We start from the raw sequence: 6,645 nt of genomic DNA, 5'->3' as shown, positions 1-6,645 counted from the left end.
TATTCTGTGAGGAAGATGCTCCAAGATATTCAAGAAATTGGGGTAATGCTAAGGAATGCTGGAATCAGGAAAACGATGAACTGGGTTAATTAAGAACAATACCAGTTTGAGATTTATTTAGTGCTTCTTTATATACACTAATTAGCTGATATACCCGGCTTCGCCCGAGTTGGTACTGGTGTTTATCTGGAGTTCAACGTTGTGGTTACTTTAGATATACCGGGAAAAAAGTATGTTCACCATTTTGCATGGTTTTTTGCGTTACCCAGAAAACACCACGTGGAGGTAACCATGCGACATTTCCTTTATATAAAATGACATCAGGAAGTGAGAGAATTAGATTACGTATGTAAAATTTGGACGCTAATTCTTTTGCGCTTAGAATTGAATAATCAAATTGGGACCCGTTAGCCTTTTCTATTTATGACATAATCAATGCTTGTGCCAAACTTCAAGTTTCTATGACATCGGGAAGTGAGAGAATTAGATTCTGTATGTAAAATTTAGACGCTAATTCATTTGAGCTTAAAATTGGATAATCGAGTTGGGACCCATTAACTTTTCCTATTTATGACATAATCTATGCTCGTGCCAAACTTCAAGTTTCTATGACATCGGGAAGTGAGAGAATTAGATTCTGTATGTAAAATTTAGACGCTAATTCATTTGAGCTTAAAATTGGATAATCGAGTTGGGACCCATTAACTTTTCCTATTTATGACATAATCTATGCTCGTGCCAAATTTCAAGTTTCTATGACATCGGGAAGTGAGAAAATTAGATTACGTATGTAAAATTTGGACGCTAGTTATTTTGCTCTAGAATTGAATAATCGAGTTGGGACCCATTTACTTTTCCTATTTTAGACATAATCTATGCCCATGCCAAATTTCATGTTTCTATGAAATCGGGAAGTTGGAGAATTAGTGACAAGTCAGTCAGTAAGTCAGTCAGTGAGGGCTTTCGTCTTTATATACACTAATAATTCAACCCCTTAAATACCAGGGTAAATCAAAATCACAGAGGTGAGGGGAACACAAAAACATATTTCACTGAAAAAGAGCCAAAAATGAAATACCTGATAAGACGCAGAGCAGACACGATAGCCGCTAAGCAGGCACAATTGCCATAAGTCCCGCACATTGGCCGTAAGGATGGCACAATGACCATAGAATTTAACAAGATACAGCAAGCCAGACTATAAACCAGAGGAGCTAAACTGTCCACTGCAGACCTATATGCTGCCACCCACTCAACCCAGCCCAGATTGGGGAGGAGCGACTGCATGCAACTAGAGATGAGCGAACGTACTCATTTAGGGCAATTTCGCGATCGAGCACACCTTTTTCGAGTAACTGACTTCTCGGGCGAAAAGATTTGGGGGGCGCCGGGGGGCGGCGTGGTGGAGCGGGGGGTAGCAGTGGGGAACAGGGGGGAGCTCTCTCTCTCCCCCCCCTCACCCCCCTCTGCAACTCCCCGCTCACCCCCGGCGCCCCCCGAATGTTTTCGCCCGAGTAGTCAGTTACTCGAAAAAAAGCGCTGCTCGATTGCGAAATCGCCCTAAACGTTCGCTCATCTCTACATGCAACTAAATCTGCAATGTGAACGATACCACAGAAGCCAGCCAATAGATGGGTGCGTCCCACAATACAGGATTACAACTCACACTGACATGGCAGTAGGTTGCCCTGTATCCCAACAGTGGGCTGACATGGGTTCCCCCAGAAGTCCATAGCAAACTGCATAAAGAAACTATTGATACACACTAATAAAATGCGGGTGTTAGTTCAGCATTTTGGCCAAAACGCATAAGCTGACGGGCCAAACGGCAAGGCCACACCGCGTCCATCAGAACCTACACTATCTCACTGTAAAGTAAATTAAAATCACAGAGGTGAGGGGGAACACAAAAACATATTTCACTGGAAAAGAGCCAAAAATGCAATACCTGATAGGGTGCAAAGCAGGCACGATTGCCATAAGACCGTCACAATGGCCGTAGAGTCGACACAATGGCCGCAGGACCTTACAATATCCAGCAAACCAGAGGAGCTAAACTATCGTGCCTGCTCTGCATCTTATCAGGTATCGAATTTGTGGCTCTTTTTCATTTTAATACCCGGGTGTTTCGGTCCTAAAGGACCAGACACTTTTAGCGACTTTACTCATAAGGTGGTTTTATGGCCCTATTTTTTTACTGGCCTGTCAAAATTATTTTTGCTGCATTTTTCCGTACATATAGGCTATTTTTTTATATCTTTTTTTCATTGATTTTTTTCCTGTTTTTTTTTAATTTTATTAGGGGTAATGTGTACAAAAAGCAAAAAAATAAAATTATTTTTTTAAATTTGCAGTTCTTTATTTTTTAAAGTATTATATTTATGTTGAAATAGTATAGTACATGGATAGGTTTCACCATGTTGTTTCATACACTTTCCACTCTAACTGGAGCATCCATAGGAGCCCTGGTTATAGAACAAAACATCCCTCTATAGTGACAGTAGTGATATGATCATCTGATTGATGAAAGGGCTGGATTCTGAAAGGGGTTGTCGTTGATAAGAAAAGCCCCTTTAAAGTGTAAGTAAACTTTTTTTAAACGCCTGACATGTCATAGTGACATGTCAAAAGTTTGATCTAAGAGGGTCCAGATGCTGAGACCCCCACTGTCTGCTAAAAAAAAATTGGCAGAAGCACTTTTCTGGGCGCTGTGCAGGTTCATCTGCCATCACAAACAGTGCATGGACATCATAAACTTTCTCTGGGGCCCATACACCGCTCTTAGCAGTGCTATAAGCAGATGGACAGAAACGGTGCTGCTTACATAAGCACTTCTGCCTGTTCATTTTAGCAATCAGTTGGGATTCAGCAATTTGAACCCCACAAACTCAAACTTCTCACATGTTACTATTGTAAGGGGGGGGGGGGGGGGGTTAAACATCTTTGATGGGTCTGTCTGTATATGGGTGCACTTGTGTATTTTCAAGGACCTTCAGAGAGAGGCCACATGATTTTATGCACTGTGATTTTGTGTCTGTGGACTTAAGGAACTTAAGGACTCCACACCCAGATTACAGGAACCAGGCTACAGAGAGCAGGGCTGGTCTTGATCACCTTCCAGAATCACAGGAACATTCTCAGGCTCCTGCAATATAAGGGAAGGGGCTGCGTCACAGCTCCTCAGCTGAGCAGTAAGTCTGTGGGACATCAGAGAGCACCAGTGTGGCAGAGAGCCCAAAAAGCAGTCGGTATTAGTGTAGTATGTCTCCTCCAGAAGTATGGGTTGGCTGGGCTGACCTACAGGTAACGCCCAGGTCAAGCCCAAAGCTGCTCCTTCAGAGTGTTTGAGGTCGTGGCCTACGGCTAAGGATGATAAATGTAGCCGTTATGCCACAATCAAGAGAAGCCAGATAGTCACATGTCATGTGCCCTGCTATGCCCTAAATGCTGCTATGGAACATAACAATGTAAATACCGCTGCTTTTCATTAAAGTTGCTTTTGATAAAAATGCGCCACTTTGACTTCAGTCTGTCATAATCGCGTAACCTGCCACCGGGCAAACACCACCTGCCCTTTACACTATTACATGTCAGAAGTTTTTAAAAAGTTTAGTTCCACTTTAAGCTATCCTCATAATTCACTGTTATGCATAAATACATAGCAAATAGAGAAGAGCGAACATACTCGCTAAGGGCAATTGCTCGAGCGAGCATTGCCCTTAGCGAGTACCTGCCCGCTCGAGAGAAGAGGTTCGGCTGCCGGCAGTGAGCAGGGGGTAGTGAGGGGGAGAGAGGGAGAGAGAGATCTCCCCTCCGTTCCTCCTCGCTCTCCCCCGCCGCTCCCTGGCCGCCGACGGTAGCCGAACCTTTTCTCTCGAGCGAGCAGGTACTCGCTAAGTGCAATGCTCGCTCGAGCAATTGCCCTTAGCGAGTATGCTCGCTCATCACTAATAACAAATACTTCTAGAGTTCCATCCTGCGTTCTGTCCTCCATGCAGATAACTGTATGGGGATGGAAACCAGAATAGAATCTGGATGGCACCATAGGGAAGACTATGGGAGCTCTTTGTCCCTGTCTCACATGTTTTCCATCCCTGTCTGTATTTTACACTGTACATTTGTATGTAGTGTGACTGAAGAGGTCTCTGTTTCACATAGGCAGTGCGGTACCATCCAAGTTCCATCCTGGTTTCCATCTCCATGCAGTTTTCTGTATGGAGGACGGAGCCCAGGATGGAGCTGGCGCTGGTTTCAACCACATAATGTGATCCAGGCTGTCTTCTTTTTTTCTCTTTATCCTCCCTTCCTTCTCTCTCTCTCATAATTTATGGTTGCAGTTAGGTCTTTCTCCATCATAACCATTGATGATCATTAATTTAGGATCTGCATGATATTACGATGTCCATCTACAAAAGGTCACTGATGCTGAGTGAAATAAATTCTTGTGGCTGACTAGTGAAAATTTTACTATTAGACCTCAGGATGATAATACTGTTGAGATTGCTATCATCTAGTCACTAAAGATACTTCTGTATGGCTGTTATGCTATATTTGTAGAATACAATGATAATTTCCTTTTTTTTTGTTGGATCGTCCAGTGAGATCAGTGCAATTGTGAAATAGTTTTGCTGGTTAAGGCACTACATAACACTGTAGAGCAGTCGTCTCAGTCACGAGCCGTTGTAAATTTAAAGGGCAATTCCGGTTAACAGTGATATTAACATTAATTTTTCAATTCTAGCAGTTTTGAGACTTAGAGAATTTTTCACCTTGGCCTTCCATAACTTTTGTATTTGTTAGGTTGATGTAGCTGTATCAGGCATTGTATTTTGCAGTGCAAGTCGTACTTTGTGATGGGGTATTCCAATATTTAAGACTGATGCCCTATCCTTAGTATAGACCATTAATATACGATGTCGACCTCCCCAGAACCCCCATGGTCAGCAGGAAGAAAATACGCTGTGCTTTATACTGTACTCATATGACACCGTATGGCCCCCTGTCCACGGCCCATGGGGGATGAGGGCGAAGAGCTGTCAAGTCTCCGAGGTGAGCCTAACTATCAGAATTATTATGATTCTCCGCTTGTGGACGCCGGCGCTGCGCTTTCCAAAAGCTTGGAAAGCTTCACACAGCATATCAACCTGCGAATCATCGCCCGTGGACAGGCAGCCTAAGAGATGTCAATAATAGTGGGCATTATTGGACTAGGATATATTGGATGCATACTGTAGGTACAGTCAGCCATTTTGCTGCCTGAGATGAAAAGTGAAATGATGCCCCCATAGTCCCCAAAATTGGAGATGGAAAAAAGCAGGGGTGGACTGCAGTCGCCAAAATGCTGCACCTCAGTTGTTAGAGAAACTCGCTGCCAAAGGCAAATCTTTTAGGTCGGTTTCACATCTGCGTCAGAACCTCTAGCCGGAGGTTCCATCGCAGATCTGGCTGCAAATACTGGAAGAAAAAGTGCTGCATGCAGGAATTTTTCTTCTGTCCCAAAACCAAACATCTGGGCGAAAAGCGGGTCGGACCCTATTATAGTCAATGGGGTCTGCCCGGGGGTGTTTGACTCCGTCCACAGATGGAGCTGTTTAAACGCGGGGATTTACTCTTCCTGCTCCAATAGAGCAGGATAGTGGAATCCCCAGTTTAGGTGTGAAAGCACCCTTACCCTATCTCATGGATGGTGCATCAAGGAAATGTGTCAGGGTCAGTGGATGTGGATCCGCTGTGCAACACATTAGGTTTAACCTTGGGCCAAATCCAAAAACAATTTCTGAAGAATCCTGGTTTTCACCTTTTAACCCCACCATTCATAATATAGGCTTTGCTGTAGGGTCTACAGGCCACTTCACTGAAAGTGGTTTCAGTAATGTGGCAGCTGACACTAGACAAAACCATGGTACCTGAGTATATGAACCCAAGTGTAGTCAGATCAATTCGGGTTGGGGCAGGCACTGTAACTTCAGAACAAGGAACAAACCGGAGTTGAGGACCCCCAGAACAAGTTTAGCATGGTGCAACAGGCCAGAGTTCAGGAGAATGTACCAAAACCTCAGGCACCTTTCTTTGGGGCAGGGTGCCTGATATAGCCAGGGATGTTACATTATTGGTAAATGAAGACTTACTATAGTACACTGTGGCACAAATACCCAACGTATTTGCATAACTGAAATGCACTTACATCCATATGAACGAGGCCTAATACTGACCCCTATAGTGGCTGCTGTAATAACAGTGACAACATCCCTACAGGCTTTCCACTCACCCAGCCTGCAGCTCCAAGTCCGCTGGCAGCAGTCGATGCTGAGTCTGTGACTGCTGACCTGTCTCCTCCCTCGATGTCTGCACTGGGGGGAGAGGTCAGAGCTCACCGACTCCACTGCTGCCGGACCACTGCTGCAGGCTAGGTGAGTAAAACTCCTGTTAGGTTTGATGCGAGGCGGTGAGCTGGATTTCGGCCAACGGGTCTTGTGTTTGCCATGTGTGATCTATGCAGAAAATGTTTATATCTACTTATGTTGCTATCATTGTACACAGAGGACATATCAATAAGGCCTACTACTGTAGGTTATTTGCAAATTAGTCCATAAGAAATAGACCCTAGTGATTGCCTTAAGTGGGCCAAATCCTATGGTAGCTGTG

This window comes from Eleutherodactylus coqui, chromosome 1 (assembly GCF_035609145.1).
Source record: "Eleutherodactylus coqui strain aEleCoq1 chromosome 1, aEleCoq1.hap1, whole genome shotgun sequence".
In the NCBI taxonomy this organism is placed as follows: Eukaryota; Metazoa; Chordata; class Amphibia; order Anura; family Eleutherodactylidae; genus Eleutherodactylus; species Eleutherodactylus coqui.
The sequence above is the reverse complement of the archived record's forward strand: the minus strand, read 5'-3'. Positions refer to the sequence as shown.